General features: G+C 54.2%; 1 protein-coding gene across 4 annotated transcripts in view; it reads left to right on the top strand.

The window, feature by feature from the left end:
* OXNAD1 (oxidoreductase NAD binding domain containing 1) overlaps positions 1-17,887 on the top strand; it is a 154,157-nt gene that overhangs the window by 89,564 nt on the left and 46,706 nt on the right. Inside the window, exon 1 of one of the 4 annotated variants that reach the window (XM_078664467.1) lies at positions 6,938-7,022. The exons of the other annotated variants lie outside the window; for them this stretch is intronic. The gene's annotated coding sequence lies outside the window, so the exon portion shown is untranslated. Of the gene's footprint in view, positions 1-6,937; positions 7,023-17,887 lie in introns of those variants that run through there. 4 annotated transcript variants of the gene reach the window in all.

Raw genomic sequence — 17,887 nt, 5'->3', positions numbered from 1 at the left:
AGCATGGGGCCTGCAGTGCGTGTGATACTCACTGTGAGGTTAGCCGGTCAGCACGAGTCCTAGTGTATGCAAGACTCCCTGCAATTGATGCAGTGAGCATGGGGCTCGGAGTGCCTGTGATACTCACTTCGAGGTGAGCCGGTGAACACGGGGCAAGCAGTGTGTGCGAGATTCACTGCGAGGTGAAACGGTGAGCAGAGGGCCTACAGTGTGTGTGATACTCACTGCGAGGTGAGCCGGTGAGCACTGGGCCCATAGTGCACTGAGACTCACAGCTGGTGATGCAGTGAGCATGGGGCCCGCAGTGCGTATGAGACTCACTGCGAGGTGAGCCCGGGCCACAGTCACGTGAAGTGAGCATAGAGCCGGTGTGCACGTGTGACTCGCTGCGAGGTGAGCTAGTGAGCATGGAGCCCTCAGTGCACGTTTGACTCACTGCGAGGTGAGCCCGGGCCCACAGTCATGTGAGGTGAGCATAGAGCCGGCGTGCATGTGTGACTCACTGCGAGGTGAGCACAGAGCCTGGAGTGAACGTTTGACTCACTGCGAGGTGAGCAAGTGAGCACGGGGCCGTCAGTGCATGTTCATTCACTGCTGTAGAGTGCCACCCAGCCTTTATAATACTTTGTATAACGTCCACCCCCGAGGACTGGGCGTGGCCCGAGGATATCAATAAAAGGTGGAGTGATCTCTGGTGGTCACTGTGTAAGACTTGCTAGCATACCTGTGTGTGAGTCTCCCTTATTTCCCCTGGTGTGCCTGTGGCCTAGGTGGCACACATTCCTGTAGACTCCACACTGGAGACGAGGACATTTAGATACATCCAGCATAAACTAGGCCCAGCGTTTTCCAGTAATAATAAAAGGAAGCAAGTCACAATTTTTGCACCCAAGATACCCAGTACCCTTTTTCCCTAGCTACCCAGCTGTGCCCTAGTTTCGCTCCAAGATCTCGCTTCTCAATTCACGCTTTACTGCAAAACATTTGAAATGTCAAAAATAAGATCTGGCACTTTCCGGGTATCATCATGCATAGAAACACTGAATGTTGATTACCTTGCAACCCCCACCCTTCGTAGCCAGGATCAAATCTAAGGCCATTCTGTTTTGCATAGCCATAGCAAGCACTACATTAATTTCCTCAGTAACGTTAGAAAGGGCAGCAGCGGTGTCATTACCCAACCTCTCAATAAGCAGTCTTACTTTCTTATTTTTACTACATTCTGAGCTATGCCAATTGGAAGGATCATTGCTGAAAATGTTTCTAATGTGTCCTCCTCTGCATCCCTCCTAACATTAAAAGTGGATATTTTTCTATTGCCTTCTATGATATATGCCTGGGTACAACAAAACTAATTAACAGGAGCCACCCTACCCAACTGGTAATGAGACCTAAGCACTCTTTCAACAGACATGTCACTATAACTCTTCACTTCTTTTTAGTGCGTAACATTCTCAGTCATGTTAAATGCAAGCACACGGTTACTCTGATCTACTCTTCTAGTTCCTTTGTGAGCTACTGGAAACATTCCTGTCCTTTCACACCATAAAATCAGAGAGGGTGTGATAGTAGTGAAGCATTCTCCTTTGATACTGGTTCGTTAGGAAATTTCAGCCCTCCATCTTGTAGAAGTGGGTAATATTTTGGTGCAGGAGCCAACTAGGGTGGTGTGGTTGCCAGTCACATTTTTAAGTAAAGCCCTTTCTGAGATTGAGACCATATATTCTCAGATCGAGCAATGAAGCGAGAAGTACTCCCTTGCCTCTGTACTTATAAGGCAAATAGTTTCGAGTGATAACTGATCTTATATCCCTGGTCAACTGTTCTGCAGGCACATCTCCACATCCACCACCTAAAATTGAAATATGGGTTGTAGGAAATGGGACCCCCGGCCGGCCAGGGCTTGCGCCACAGCCAGTCAGAGACCGCCACTCCTATATAAAGTCGACCCCTGCTCGCCTTCTAGGTAACGCGGCGCGGGCAGTCAGGCCTATCTCGGAGGACATGTGTGAAGCATTTGCGCACGCACCCACCAACATCCCAGGCCTCCCACAAAAGGAACTCCACACGAAGTATATATGAAAATAGTCTTTGTATTAGACAGGACACATAGGAACATACACTTTACAAGGGGTTCAAGGCACGGCAGGGGTTATCAGGGAAAAGGTACAGGGCAGGGCCAAGGGACCACTGCCAGTGGTACGCATCTGATGGAACTGGCATTAGAACACATATCTCCTGGGAGCTTCCTAGAACTAGCAGTAGAACTCACTCTGACCAGGGATCACATACCTGAGACATCGGGTACTCAGGCGGGAAGGGACAAGGTACATAACACAACAGAGGCCCCCCATCAGCAGGGCAACACATAGTAAATCAGCAGGGCAACACATAGTAATCCTCAGCATCACATTGATATTAGTCAGTAGCACCCCCTAGGCCAGATGACCGTCCTGGGGCAGGGGCGCCTTAGAGTCTCGGTGTCCAAAGTGGCCTGAAAGGGCCCGGGCAAACCTAAACGTGGCAGCGTCCCACGAAGTGCTGGGCCGCTGAGGGACTTGGGCGGAGCCTTGCAGGCTCAGGGGGACAGGAGGGCGATGGTGGAGCCTCTCGGGGCTCAGAGAAACAGGGGGGCACGTGGTGGAGCCTCTCGGGGCTCAGAGAAACAGGGGGCACGTGGTGGAGCCTCTCGGGGCTCAGAGAAACAGGGGGCACGTGGTGGAGCCTCTCGGGGCTCAGAGAAACAGGGGGGGCACGTGGTGGAGCCTCGCGGGGCTCAGGGAGACAACTGTGGCAGGCGGGGCCCCCCCTCGGGGGACCCGGCATCAATGGCGGCCCCCCGGGCCATGAGGGAGCCTCTCGGGGCTCAGGGTCGTCGTTGGGGGCAGGCGGGCCCCCCCGCGGGGGACCCGGCATCACTGGTGGCCCCACGGGCCTCGGGGCTCAGCAGAAGGATCATTGGAGGGGAGGGCCGGGCACCGGCAATGTGCCCCGACGGCCCCTCCCCTTCGCAGCACTCACCGGGTCGGCGCGGACGCGCCGGGCGCTCCTCGCTCTCCGGGGCTCCCTCTTGCTCCTGGGGGCCCCGGGGGGAAGACGCGGCAGTCCTGGGGTCAAGCAGGGGCGCGGAGTAGGCTCCCGCCGCCCCCTGCCTTCACCGCGCTCCGCCGGCCGCCTCCCAAGCTCCCCGGGCCGCCGTCCAATCACAGCGCGGCCCGGGGGGACGTCAGAAGCCAAGCCCGGGCCGGCATCCAATCGCAGCGCGGCCCGGGGGAGGGCTTCACGGAGGGGTCCCGGGCCGGCGGCGGTGATTCAGGGGAATTGACGAGGCCAGGCCCCCCTCGGGAATGGGGCAGTAGCGAGGTAGGCACTCGCGGGGGTGGTATAATCCCCCAAAGGACAGGGCAACGGCCGGGTGGCACCGGCGTGGTGAAGGTAGCGCGCACAGCGCTAGTGCCACGAAGGATGCGCTCCAACAGCGCCGACAGGACAGAAGGCAGCGCTCTAAGCGCTAGGGTCAGAGGAAAGCGCTCCCAAGCGCTAGAAGCGGGAATGAGCGCCCCAAGGCGCTAGGTTAGCAGGAAAGCGCTCTCAAGCGCTAGGGCCATAGCTAGCAGAGACCCCAGGAAGCCCAGGAGCCCAGCAGATCAGGAACAGAGCAGGGCCCAGGGAGGCACTCCCTTCCCTGAGCCCAAGCAGCAGCACGACCCAGGTAGGGTCCCAAGCAGGAAGAAGAAGAGAGAGAGAAAAGGGCCCACCCTCCTTTTATACAGGAGCTCCCTTTGTCTCCAAAAGGGGCAGGCAGGGAGAGAACCAGCTGGAACTGGTTCTAAGGAATTTCTTGGTACTGGCCAGGCCAGGGACACTGGACGCACCCCCTAGGGGTGGGGCCAGCCTGGTGGGGGAAGGCCCAGCCGGCTTCAGCCAATCAGGCGCCAGCACACCTACTGCACACACACACCAAGGTCTAGAAGGGGCCCTTCCCTTCTAGCCACACGCATGCCTCATACATCATCTTGTAGCATTCAACCTCACGAGCGCACACATACCAAACACGGCCCGGCACGCCCCCCCGCCTCAGGAACTACCCGAGCCACATACATCCCCCATGCATTCCTATGGGAGGCAGGTCTCTCTCACCACACACACACTCAGGAGGGGAATCACCATCCCCCGGACACATATAATAAGCACCAAACTTCAGGGGCGGACCTGCCAGACGGGCCAAGTCCAACATGGGTCATACAGCTTCAGAAATGTCACTTCATAGTGCTACAGGCCAGGGATTGCTTGATATCCAAAGGACACCAAACAAGAACCCAATATATAAGGTGATGCTGCAGAAGCGTGTGTACGAACCATCAAACAGGCTGCCTATCCAAGAGTCGTGACTGCTATGGCTCAGGAAACTACCAAATATCAGTGTCTTCAGAGGGCCCAAAGAGGAATACATGAATGAAATTGGTAGACCTTTTTAACTAACATTAAGGCTCACGACCTGCTGGTTCACCTTGTCGGAGTTGTGGCAGTTCTGCTTTCAGGAATTCTGAGGACCACACTTAAAACCGTAAGTTGCATCGGTATTTTTTACTACCACAGTTCAGGGTGCGCCTTAGCGTGCGCATACTGTCGTGGTATATGGTCCTGATGAATGCCTCGCTAAAGGCAATTGGAGACAGAAACATGTTGACCACACCCCTTGTCTCACATAGGATGTAGCTGGTCAATTTATCCAGCCCAAAACATCCACCACACTGTATTTAACTGTGGCTGATTTTACACTAATAAGCTTTTTTAGGTCTCGCTAGAGCCAGCGCATGCGAATGCGCTGAACTAGCGAGACATTTAGTAAGCGGGGTTTTCAAGTGCTACTAAAGGCCAACAGCTTGCTATTACGCACACGTGCCTCGCTCCGCCTCTTGACGCGATCACTTTTACTTTAACGAGTCTCTCTCTCCAACATCTCCTGCTGCAGGCTATTTACCTTGAAGCCTCGGCATACAGAAAGAAGTTTTTTTTAATGGAAACTCAGAAGGTGATTATTGACCATATGCATCTCGAGAAGTGGCCACCCAAAACAAATGTGAAATTATTAAAAACGTCAAAACCCTCACTAACATATATACGCGTGTTTTGTTCCACAAGAGATGGAAACTCCAGAAAAGCACGACAGTCAAAAAGCAATCATACCTTACTGTTTACAGAACGTGTTTTTCCGATTCATTCCAGATAAACTACACTGAAGCGAATATTTAACGCCAACAAACGGAACGCCCCCTTAGTTGCCGCAAAGTACTCCTTCCTACACATCTCAGTGCCATTTCTTCCAGAGTGCGCTTAAAATGTTCGGATACAGGAAAAATGGTTTGCAATTTCTGAAAACCTTGTCATAAAACACAGCAGATGGATTTATGTATAGAGCATATGCTAGGTGGCGGATGAAAGATAAAATGTGTCCAGATTATGTTGAAGATGTAGGGCGATCACTCCATTTTTCATGTGCACACCTAGTCCATAAAACAAGGACGTGTATTTTCTGTCAGAAATGAATTTCCCATTTAATCACGCAGAGAAGAAGTGGTTCTTATTACTGGCATTTCACAGTTAAAGAACATGCACGACGCATAATTGTTAAGCGATCGTAAATCCTGTGTGATATTGGCTGCACGTTTGGGCATTTTGGCAGGGCTTTGTTGTATTCTGATATTTGTAGGTTCGCTTTTAATATTTATCAAAGACTTAAGAATCAAGGTACACAAGCAACTGTAAACAAGCATTGACTTGGCCAATAGGTCTCGCTTTTGGGACCTTATAAGTATTTAGTTATGCAGCACAATATCCTTGGTGCAACAACATCAACTGTTACATGGCTAAACACTTATAAGGTCCCAAAGGCGAGACCTATTGGCTATGCCAATGCTTGTTCTGGATGAAATCAAGGCATTTTTTATTTTTTCCCTATCACTTTTCTCACTCACATAATCCAAAAACCCGCTCCGCTGTAGTCGGGCGTTGTAGCACACCAGGGAGGCACTCGTCCTCTCTGGTGGGAACTCAATGATGAAGCATGCCACCAACTAGGTTTGTGTATGAGGGTTCTTTTAAAAAAACAAGAGTGACCCCTCTTGCTGGCTCTTCGTTTGTTGTCTTCACTCTTCTGTTGTTTAAGTAAAAAATGCTCAAAGCCATGTATGAAAGTCAGCGCGGACTTTTTTTGCATTCCCACATGGGCAACAGGCCCGTGTGGTGATGGACTCGTGCACCACATTAGACACCCTAGAGGTGGTAACGTCCACAGGATCTGAACATGTAAAGCAGAAAATTTGAGAAGATAATAGCCACATATAGAATACCCCAGGAAACAAAAACTGACAATGTCCCGCCGTTCCAAGGGAATGACATCCAACAGTGTCTTGGACAGCCTGGAGTGCACCATCGAAGATCACATCCCCCTGACCACCGGCCATGGGGGAAGGGGACCAATTTCCCTTCTCTCCGTCTCCCTCCCCCTCTCCTTCTACAAAAATGTATATGTGAATTCGTAATTGTATGTATCCTTGCCCCTTTTATTTGATCTATTTATCCTTAAATATGCCTTTAGCATTACATAATATTCAAATGTTTTACGTTAGTTACAAAACATACTCCAGTGAAAGTTGATACATTTCCCTTTTTGAAAATGTGCTGCCAGATTACAAATACATATTCTGAAGCTAAATTTCCTTTTTTGTGTAGTAGAATGCAATTATTAATTTGGTTTCAGATATTTTGAGAAAGTTTTGTTGTTGTAATCGATTTGGGAAAGATATTATCACATGCTCCTTTCTCATTTAAGGTCTCTGCAAAAACCAAATCATATCCCAGGACTGCTGAAATATGTCCTGGTTACTACTAGGCAAAGTTAGTCACCATCCCCACCCCCTCTGCCTCTCACACAGGTACCTAGAAGCTGGAAGGCCCCACATCTGTATGCTTCAAACCAGACTTCTCCAACGAGTAGCTTGTGAGCTCTCCAGGTGCCTGTGAGTAGCTCTCCTGTGTGCAGTCCAGCCTACTAAATTAGAAGCTTTTGCTTGGTTGAATTAGTATATGTATACCAAAATTGAAAGGTGTGTAATCAAGACAAAAATTTCTGTATTTTCAGAATCCATAATATCCTAAATATATTGAAAGCTAATATTTGAATCGTTAATCATGCAGCATTGGAAAAATGATTACAGATATTCGTACCAGGGGTGTTGTAGCTGTGGGTGTTATGTATTATCCTTGTAGAGGCATTCCCAAATAACATGGTCTTTTTTTTACATTACTGCTGGCAATGCTGCACTGACGTTATCACAGCTACATATCTTGCATATGGTAGCCACTAATGTAAACTTGTCTGAATAAAATTAGTAGAGTGGGATGTTTTTTACTGAACATAGTTTGCTCTTGTTAGTGAAAAGGTTGGAGACCCCGGCTCCAAACGCCACCACCCCAGTGACACGCTTCCGTGCACTACCTAGTAGATGGACATCATCACCCCGTTCATCTTCAATGCCAACAGCCTCTTGGCTTTAAAAAAAAAATAAAAGCCTGCCTCATCCAAACATGCTCACGCCTGGCTCCTCCCGAAACCTTGTGTTGCAGGCCCCCAGAAGCCATTTACATAGACGCTGCACGCTGTAGAGAACTAAATGAATGAATAAACCTGGCACCTGAGTGACTAGGAAGGATGGAAAGTATTTGAATCAAAGCAGAAACTCGTCATCAGTGCAGGGAGATGGAGTGCAATGGGCTAGGAACCCTCCCTCGACTGAGACCTAGCTATTCTGACTGATGCCCGGTGAAACTACCCCAGTAGCTATTGGAGAGAAGGGCTGTGGATCCCCTCCGCGGCAGTCTCCTGATGCCCGGTGGAGCTACCAGATAGCTAAAGAGGAGATGGGTTATGGACCCCCCCCCTGCCGTCACCTACCCAGCCGGACCTTGGGCAGATTTTCCCCATGTCTCTACGTCTTATCTTCCTCCTACCCCTTTACCCTATCCCCTTACCCTTCCTTGCTCCATTCACCTTGTCCCCTATGTTCTTTAAATGCTTTTCTTGATACTTATGTAACTTTTAACTGATGTTAATTACAACATTATTGTTCCACATGTAAAGCACTCTGATTCCGTTGAGTCTAGCCAGCGCTATATAATAACTCATTAATTAAATATGTTCCCATTTCGTACTCTTTCTCTCTTTGTCTACTTCCCTAGCTCCGATCCCCTCTCCCCTGAATCTCTCACCTTGTCTGCTAGTCTGCCTAGCCCCCTGTTCTTTGTGCCCTTTGACTAAGCACTCCTTCTCCCCTTGTTGGGGAAAGATCCAATATTTATACTCTGGAGTCTCAGCGAACCCGCTGAGTGAGTCCACTGCGCCAAGGGAGCCACTCACTGCTGGGGTATGGTATGGCACCCCTTGCCAAAGCACTCCCTCTCCCCTTTTTGGGGAAGGATCCAGTATGTAGGCCTTGTAGTCTCAGAGACCCCTCTGAGAGAGTCCACTGTGTAAAGGGAGCCTCTCGCAACAGAGATAGGGAAGTGATACCACTTCCCTATCTCTTGAGTCTTGCCTCTGACTTTTGAATCATCCGTCTGGTCGAGCTGCGATTATTGAAGTTTCTAGCAGTTTAAATAAAGGGACTCTTCGTGTAGAATAATTGTCAAAAACAAGAATAACGTTTTCTTAAGTGGGTGGGACGGGCTTTATAGAAGTCCATAGTGATCTGTTCCACTGAAGCTTCTCTCAAACTTTTTTTTCTTTTATTAATGTGCCATTCCACTCCCCTTAAATTCCCCCACCCCATCTCTCAGAACTTCCTGCGCTCACGGAGAGTGCAGGGCCGGATATATTTTGGAGGAAATTGGGAGCATGTTGTTACTCTGTTGATGTTCCTTTGGGGATGGTTGGGAGGGATTTGGTAAAATCCGGAGTTGAGTTAAATAAAATAAGCACGCCCCTCCTTTCCCTCCCATTCCGAAAGTTGGGAGAGCTGGTTGTCCGTTTATGGGATGATTGTTTCCATGTCACCGAATACCTGGTTGAGATCACGGTCTTTAGTGGAGTCATTTAATATATACCTTCTCCTAAGCACCTACTTGAAAACAATCTAGTCTACACCCAAAAATGTAAGCACTACCTGTTCCGGAGTGCCTTAGACGGTGTGGCGGAGAGGGCACATTCTTTCATTCGATCTAGGATTGCCCACACATCCGCCCGTACAGGGAGAGATTCGTCTCCACACTCAAGGAGGTGGGTCGGAAGGATATCACCAGTTCTCCACCTCTCTGCCTGTTAAACATATGAGAGGCCACTGAGTTAACCCAGACCGAGCGCACGCCAGGAATCGGAGGCGGGCTAATGATATGGACAGTGCAATGATCGCAGGTATCGGAGGCGGGCTAATGATCTGGATCGTGCAACGATCGCAGGTATCGGAGGTGGGCTAATGATCTGGATCGTGCAATGATCGCAGGTAAGGGAGGTGGGCTAATGATATGGGTCGTGCAATGATCGCAGGTATCGGAGACGGGCTAATGATATGGATTGTGCAATGATCAAAGGTATCGGAGGCGAGCTAATGATATGGACAGTGCAATGATCGCAGGAATCGGAGGCGGGCTAATGATATGGACAGTGCAATGATCGCAGGTATCGGAGGTGGGCTAATGATATGGATCGTGCAATGATCGCAGGTAAGGGAGGTGGGCTAATGATATGGGTCGTGCAATGATCGCAGGTATCGGAGACGGGCTAATGATATGGATTGTGCAATGATCAAAGGTATCGGAGGCGAGCTAATGATATGGACAGTGCAATGATCGCAGGAATCGGAGGCGGGCTAATGATATGGACAGTGCAATGATCGCAGGTATCGGAGGCGGGCTAATGATATGGATCGTGCAATGATCGCAGGTAACGGAGGTGGGCTAATGATCTTGATCGTGCAACGATCGCAGGTATCGGAGTTGGGCTAATGATATGGATCGTGCAATGATCGCAGGTATCGGAGGCGGGCTAATGATATGGACAGTGCAATGATCGCAGGTATCGGAGGTGGGCTAATGATATGGATCTTTCAATGATCGCAGGTAAGGGAGGTGGGCTAATGATATGGGTTGTGCAATGATCGCAGGTATCGGAGACGGGCTAATGATATGGATTGTGCAATGATCGCAGGTAACGGAGGTGGGCTAATGATCTGATCGTGCAACGATCGCAGGTATCGGAGGTGGGCTAATGATCTGGATCGTGCAATGATCGCAGGTAAGGGAGGTGGGCTAATGATATGGGTCGTGCAATGATCGCAGGTATCGGAGACGGGCTAATGATATGGATTGTGCAATGATCAAAGGTATCGGAGGCGAGCTAATGATATGGACAGTGCAATGATCGCAGGAATCGGAGGCGGGCTAATGATATGGACAGTGCAATGATCGCAGGTATCGGAGGCGGGCTAATGATATGGATCGTGCAATGATCGCAGGTAACGGAGGTGGGGTAATGATCTGATCGTGCAACGATCGTAGGTATCGGAGGTGGGCTAATGATCTGGATCGTGCAATGATCGCAGGTAAGGGAGGTGGGCTAATGATATGGGTCGTGCAATGATCGCAGGTATCGGAGACGGGCTAATGATATGGATTGTGCAATGATCAAAGGTATCGGAGGCGAGCTAATGATATGGACAGTGCAATGATCGCAGGAATCGGAGGCGGGCTAATGATATGGACAGTGCAATGATCGCAGGTATCGGAGGTGGGCTAATGATCTGGATCGTGCAATGATCGCAGGTAAGGGAGGTGGGCTAATGATATGGGTCGTGCAATGATCGCAGGTATCGGAGACGGGCTAATGATATGGATTGTGCAATGATCAAAGGTATCGGAGGCGAGCTAATGATATGGACAGTGCAATGATCGCAGGAATCGGAGGCGGGCTAATGATATGGACAGTGCAATGATCGCAGGTATCGGAGGTGGGCTAATGATATGGATCGTGCAATGATCGCAGGTAAGGGAGGTGGGCTAATGATATGGGTCGTGCAATGATCGCAGGTATCGGAGACGGGCTAATGATATGGATTGTGCAATGATCAAAGGTATCGGAGGCGAGCTAATGATATGGACAGTGCAATGATCGCAGGAATCGGAGTGTTAGACGGGGACCCTGAGGGTCGGCCGGATACTGGGGGAGAGATCCCCGAGTGGGACCGTCTCCGGCGATCGTACAGACAAGTTACCTCCCTCCCCACAAACAGGCACCACACCAAGTCGAGTTCAATGCTTTATGTAAGGTTCTTACGGCAAGGATATCAGCGATACAGGATATCTCGGACCCGGGGGTCCTCTCACTTCTAGTCTCTGTAGGGAAAAGGGGGTAGCGGGACAGTCTTGGTACCGGATCGGTACAGGTGGCGTTAAGAGGCGAGCTCACAATCCTCGAGCTGGAGTGTCTGTGGATCGGGCCGCGGCGGCGCCAGCAGGCCAAGATGATAGTCTCACAAAGCAGAGGGCCGCGGCAGCGCCAGCCGGCCAAGTCGATGGATTCACGAGGCAGAGGGCCGCGGCAGCGCCAGCAGGCCAAGACGATGGTTTCACGAGGCAGAGGGCCGCGGCAGCGCCAGCAGGCCAAGACGAAGGTTTCACGAGGCAGAGGGCCGCGGCAGCGCCAGCAGGCCAAGACGATGGTTTCACGAAGCAGAGGGCCGCGGCAGCGCCAGCAGGCCAAGACGAAGGTTTCACGAGGCAGAGGGCCGCGGCAGCGCCAGCAGGCCAAGACGAAGGTTTCACGAGGCAGAGGGCCGCGGCAGCGCCAGCAGGCCAGTTACGGATGAGTTCGTCGCGGTGTCTCTCGACTCCAGGATACAACTGCCTTCCTGTCCTGGGGCTGCCTCAGTTATAGGCCTGGCGCCCTTTGATGTCCGGACCCTCGCTCTTGGAGGTCGGGGGGTCTGGGATGAGGGAGCCCAGACACCCAGCAGGGGGGTGGAGCCAGCGCCCGAGGAGGTTGGGGGGTGCTCGGCACCTGGCGGGGGAGAGCCATCGACACTTCGTACTCCCATTGACCTGCCAAGTGGGCCGTTCACCTCCTGGGTGGAGGGTGGTGCCGGGATGTCGGGGCCTGGCCAGGCCCAGGGTTGGGGTCGGGCTGAGGCCGCACGGCCGCGTGGTGCCGTGTCCAAGATGGCGGCTGGGCCGGGCAATGGTGCTGACGGTGGCCCGGGCCCTGTCCTGCGGGGAGGGAGCGAGCCCTTCATGTGGCCTGTCCAACATGCGTCCCCCCCAGCTGAAGACGGGGAGAGTCACCCATCTTCTTGGGGACTTTCCTCGTTGAGGCGGAAAAAGCGGGACAGGCCATCCGCGTTGGCGTGGTCTTGGCCGGGTCGATGTTCCACAGTGAAGTCCATCCCCTGCAGGGAGATGGACCAACGTAGCAGCTTCGGGTTCTCCCCCCGCATTTGCATCAGCCATTGCAGGGGTCGGTGGTCTGTTTGCACCCGGAAGTGGGTGCCGAAGAGGTAGGGCCGGAGCTTCTTGAGTGCCCAGACTACGGCGAAGGCCTCTCTCTCAATGGTGCTCCAGCGCTGTTCTCGGGGCAAGAGGCGTCGGCTGATGAAGACCACCGGATGGTCGACCCCTTCGGCGTTGAGTTGGGAGAGGACGGCCCCCACACCATGATCGGAGGCGTCCGTCTGCACAATGAACTCCCGGCTGTAGTCGGGAGCCTGGAGCACGGGGGCCGTGCACATGGCGGTCTTTAGCTTTTCGAAGGCCGATTGGCAGGCCGGGGTCCAGTTGACGGTTTTGGGGCTCTTTTTGGAGGTGAGCTCCGTGAGGGGCCCCACGATGCTGCCATAGTCCTTCACGAACCGCCGGTAGTATCCGGTGAGCCCCAGGAAGGCTCGGACCTCCGTTTGGATCGTAGGGGGTTGCCAGGCCTGGATGGCAGCGATCTTGAGTTGGAGAGGGGCCACCAGCCCGCTTCCCACTTGGTGTCCTAGGTAGGTCACGGACCCTTGGCCAACCTGGCACTTGCTGGCTTTGATGGTGAGCCCGGCTTGCTGGAGGGCGTGTAGAACCTCCCGCAGGTGGCGGAGGTGGTCGGTCCACTGGTGGCTGTACACAGCAATGTCGTCCAGGTAGGCGGCGCTGAAGTCTTCCAGGCCCGCCAGTACCTGGTTTACCAGCCGTTGGAACGTTGCCGGGGCGTTTTTCATGCCGAAGGGCATGACTTTAAAGTGGTAGTGCCCGTCTGGGGTAGAGAAGGCGGATCGTTCTTGGGCCCTAGGGGTGAGGCCGATCTGCCAGTAGCCCGCTGTTAGGTCGAAGATGCTCAGGTAGCGGGCGGCCCCCATCCGGTCAATTAGCTCGTCTGCCCGGGGGATGGGATGAGCGTCGGTCCGGGTAACTGCATTCAGCCCCCGATAGTCCACGCAGAACCGGAGCTCAGGGGCAACGCCCGGGGCAGCTGCCTTGGGAACCAGGACGACTGGGCTCGCCCAGGGACTGTCTGAGGGTTCGATCACTCCTAGGGTCAGCATTTTGGACACCTCTGTCTGGATGCAGGCTCGTACCCGGTCTGGTACGCGGTACGCTCGGTGTCGAATAGGAGGGCTGTCCCCGGTGTCCACATCGTGGAGGCACCAGGGGGTGACTCCGGGGGTGAGGGAGAACAGGGAGGCGAACTGCCTCAGGAGCGTTTGGCAGTCTTGGCGTTGCTCCGGGGACAGGGCCTCGGAGAGCTGGACCCCTTCCACTGAGCCATCCTGCTCGAGGGCCCTCAGTAAGTCCGGAAGGGGTTCGGAGTCTTCTTCTGTCCCAGTATCGGTAGCCATCAGGAGGCTGAGTTCGGATCGCACAAAATGGGGTTTGAGCCTGTTGGCATGGAGGACCCGTAGGGGGTTCCGGGCAGTCTCCATGTCGATTAAATAGGTGACGGGCCCCTTGCGTTCGATTACCTTGAAGGGCCCGGACCATCTGTCTTGGAGTGCACAGGGCTCAACCGGGGACATCACCCAGACCTGTTGTCCAGGTTCGAACTCAATGGAGGACGTGTGCTGATCGTACCACCTCTTCATGTCCTCCTGACTGGCCTCGAGGTTGGCTTTGGCGGCGTCTCGGAACCGCCGGGTCTGGTTGCGGAGAGCCAGGAGATACCTGTAGATGTCCGGGGGAGTTTTCTGGGGAGGCTGCTCCCAACCTTCCTTGACTAGGCTGAGGGGGCCCCGGACGGGGTGCCCGTACAGGAGTTCAAATGGGCTGAAGCCGAGGGACTTCTGCGGGACCTCCCGATAGGCAAACAGGAGGCATGGAAGTAGCACGTCCCACTGGCGTCGAAGGGGTTCTTCTAGACCCCTAATCATCCCCTTGAGGGTGCGGTTGAATCTCTCGACCAGTCCGTTTCCTTGCGGGTGATAGGGGGTCGTGAACTTGTAGGTGACCCCGCATTGCTGCCAGAGGGACTTCATATATCTGGAGATAAAGTTCGTGCCCCTGTCACTGACGACCTCCCGGGGGAACCCCACCCGGGAGAAGATCCCCATCAGGGCCCGGCCCACCACGGGGGCCGTCACAGTCCGAAGAGGGATGGCCTCGGGATAGCGGGTGGCGTGGTCTACAAGGACCAGGATGAACCGATGTCCTTGGGCTGTTCGCGGGTCGAGGGGCCCCACAATGTCTATTCCCACTCGTTCAAACGGGGTGGTGACGACAGGAAAGGGTTGTAACGGTGCTTTGATTTTTCGGCCACTTTTTCCGCTGGCCTGGCAGGTGGGGCAGGCCTTGCAGTGGTTGGTGACATCCTTCCGCATGTGGGGCCAGAAAAAATGGGTCACCAGGCGGTCGTAGGTTTTATCCTGCCCCAGGTGTCCGGCAAGGGGGACATCGTGGGCTAAGTTCAGGAGGAAGTCTCGGAAGCGAAGGGGCACCACCAGCACCCGACCGGCCCCTAGTTCTGCAACTTTCTGCTCGCTGTAGAGCAGGTCTTGGTCCCAGTAGATCCAGTGGGCCCCCGAGGTATCCCCGGTGCTCTGGGCCAGGGCTTGCTGCCGGAGTCCTTCGAGAGAGGGACAAGTTTTCTGTTCGGCCCGGAATTGTTCCTGCGTGGGGCCTCCCTCCTGCCGCCAGTGTGCCAGGTCAGGGACGTCCCGAAGCTGGTCGGATCCTTCTTCGGTTTGGGTCAATGGACTGGCTTCTGGGGTGGCCTCCTCTGGGATGAGCGCGGGAGGAGGTTCTGGCCACTCGGGCTCTTCCGGGCTGGGGACCGCGCGGGCGGTCATGGACCGGGTCGTGACGCAGACCCATTCGGGGAGGCCAAGCATCCCCAGGTGCTCCCTCCGCTCGACAGCTGCCCAGGGAGAGCTTTCAAGATCGTTTCCTAGGAGGCAGTCCACGGGGGCATCATCGCGGACAGTTACTTTTAACATCCCTGTTACTCCCCCCCACTCGAAGGGGACGCAGGCCATGTGGCATAGGCTTTCAGAGTTGTCGGCTGATCGGACAGGGCAAAGAATGTTCGGCAAGATTTGGTCTGGAGTGACGAGGTGGCGTCGGACCGCCGTTACACTGTCCCCGGTGTCGCGGAGGGCTTCCGCCCGGCGGCCATTAATGTTGACCCATTGACCGTACTTCTGCGTGTTGGCGGGAAGGGGGGCCCGCGGAATCATGTCTCTCTCCCCTAAGCAGACCAGTGCCATGGCGGCGGGTGCCCATTCAGAGGGATCGGCCTCGTACTCTTCTTGGTCCTCCGGGATTAGTTCTTCCCCTAGGGCCGCCGCTGCAACTTGGCGGGGGGTAGTGTTCGGATTCTTTGGGCAGTTGGGATCACTGGCGTAGTGGCCGGGTCGCTGGCACCTGTGGCACGTAATGTTGGCCCGGAAACCGGCCCGGACGGCAGGGCTTCCTCGGCCAACCGGGGTCGAGGGGTTTCTGGGGGGTGACGAGGGGCCGGGGTCTCTCCCCCGACCCTGACTTCCTCCTCCCCCTCGGGGGCGATACGATCTGGATAATTCGCTGGGTGCGTTCCGGCCAACTCGGGTGCTTTCCCACCGGTCGGCTTCGACGGCGAGTTGTCGAGGGTCGGTTAGCTTACTGTCCAGGAGGTGTTGCCGGAGCTCCACGAAGCAGTTGTTCGACAGGTGTTCCCATACGATAAGGTCAAAGAGTTGTTCGTAGGTGGTTACCTTGTTGCCCTTGATCCACCCCTCGAAGGCTCGGCTAAAAAAGTTCACGTACTCCACCCAAGTTGTACCCGGAATCCGTTTGCAGTCGCGGAACCGTTGGCGGTACATCTCAGGTGTGAGCCCGTATCGAGTGAGGAGGGCGGCCTTCATGTGGTCGTAGGAGGTCATCAGCTGGTCCGGGAGTTGCAGCAGGGCGTCCCGCCCTTCGTTGACAAACCTCCCCCATAATCCGGCTCCCCAATCGCTTCGGGGAATCCGGTGGGAGGTCATTGCCACCTCATAGGCTTTAAACCACTGCTGTATATCATCGTTCTTGTGGTATTCCCGGATGACATCTTTGGGGATGTGAACCTTGGGTTCGGTCGAGGCAGACGGGGTCGGTCGTTCGGGGAGCCCGAGGTCTTTATCCTGTTTCTGGATTTCCAGTGCTTTGAGATTGCGCTCATGTTCGTACTCTAGTTTCTTTTCCTCTAGCTCCCTCTGTCTTTGCTTGTCTTCTCGCTCTTCCCTGAGCCGTAAGTGTTCCAGGGTTATTTTTTGTTCTGCCAGCTTGAGTTCTCCATCCAAGCGAAGTCGGGCTAGTTCTAATTCGTGGAGTCTGGTTTTTTCTCTTTCTCGGATCTCTTCCAGGGAGAGACCCGCTCTTTCTTTAGTTGGTGCGGGGCTCGTTTCGGTTGTTTGTGTTCGGGGTACGGCCGTACCCGTTTCCGCCCAGGCTTCTAGGGCTCGTTTGAAGTCTTCCTTCGTACTCAGACCCGTGGTTGGGAGACCAAGTTCCATGCAATATTGCTTCAGTTCTCGGTGGTTGTAGTCTTCCAATTTTTCCATCTGGAATTTCTCCGTTGTTCCGCTTTCTGTTGTCATGGTGGTCGTGTGTCGTGGGTCGGGTGACTTTCTGTACGATTATGCGTAGGTTCGGATCCCGTCGCTGGCCACCAATGTTAGACGGGGACCCTGAGGGTCGGCCGGATACTGGGGGAGAGATCCCCGAGTGGGACCGTCTCCGGCGATCGTACAGACAAGTTACCTCCCTCCCCACAAACAGGCACCACACCAAGTCGAGTTCAATGCTTTATGTAAGGTTCTTACGGCAAGGATATCAGCGATACAGGATATCTCGGACCCGGGGGTCCTCTCACTTCTAGTCTCTGTAGGGAAAAGGGGGTAGCGGGACAGTCTTGGTACCGGATCGGTACAGGTGGCGTTAAGAGGCGAGCTCACAATCCTCGAGCTGGAGTGTCTGTGGATCGGGCCGCGGCGGCGCCAGCAGGCCAAGATGATAGTCTCACAAAGCAGAGGGCCGCGGCAGCGCCAGCCGGCCAAGTCGATGGATTCACGAGGCAGAGGGCCGCGGCAGCGCCAGCAGGCCAAGACGATGGTTTCACGAGGCAGAGGGCCGCGGCAGCGCCAGCAGGCCAAGACGAAGGTTTCACGAGGCAGAGGGCCGCGGCAGCGCCAGCAGGCCAAGACGATGGTTTCACGAAGCAGAGGGCCGCGGCAGCGCCAGCAGGCCAAGACGAAGGTTTCACGAGGCAGAGGGCCGCGGCAGCGCCAGCAGGCCAAGACGAAGGTTTCACGAGGCAGAGGGCCGCGGCAGCGCCAGCAGGCCAGTTACGGATGAGTTCGTCGCGGTGTCTCTCGACTCCAGGATACAACTGCCTTCCTGTCCTGGGGCTGCC

The sequence above is a fragment of the Lissotriton helveticus genome, chromosome 10, assembly GCF_964261635.1.
Source record: "Lissotriton helveticus chromosome 10, aLisHel1.1, whole genome shotgun sequence".
Taxonomy (NCBI): domain Eukaryota; kingdom Metazoa; phylum Chordata; class Amphibia; order Caudata; family Salamandridae; genus Lissotriton; species Lissotriton helveticus.
The sequence above is the reverse complement of the archived record's forward strand: the minus strand, read 5'-3'. Positions and strand labels throughout refer to the sequence as shown.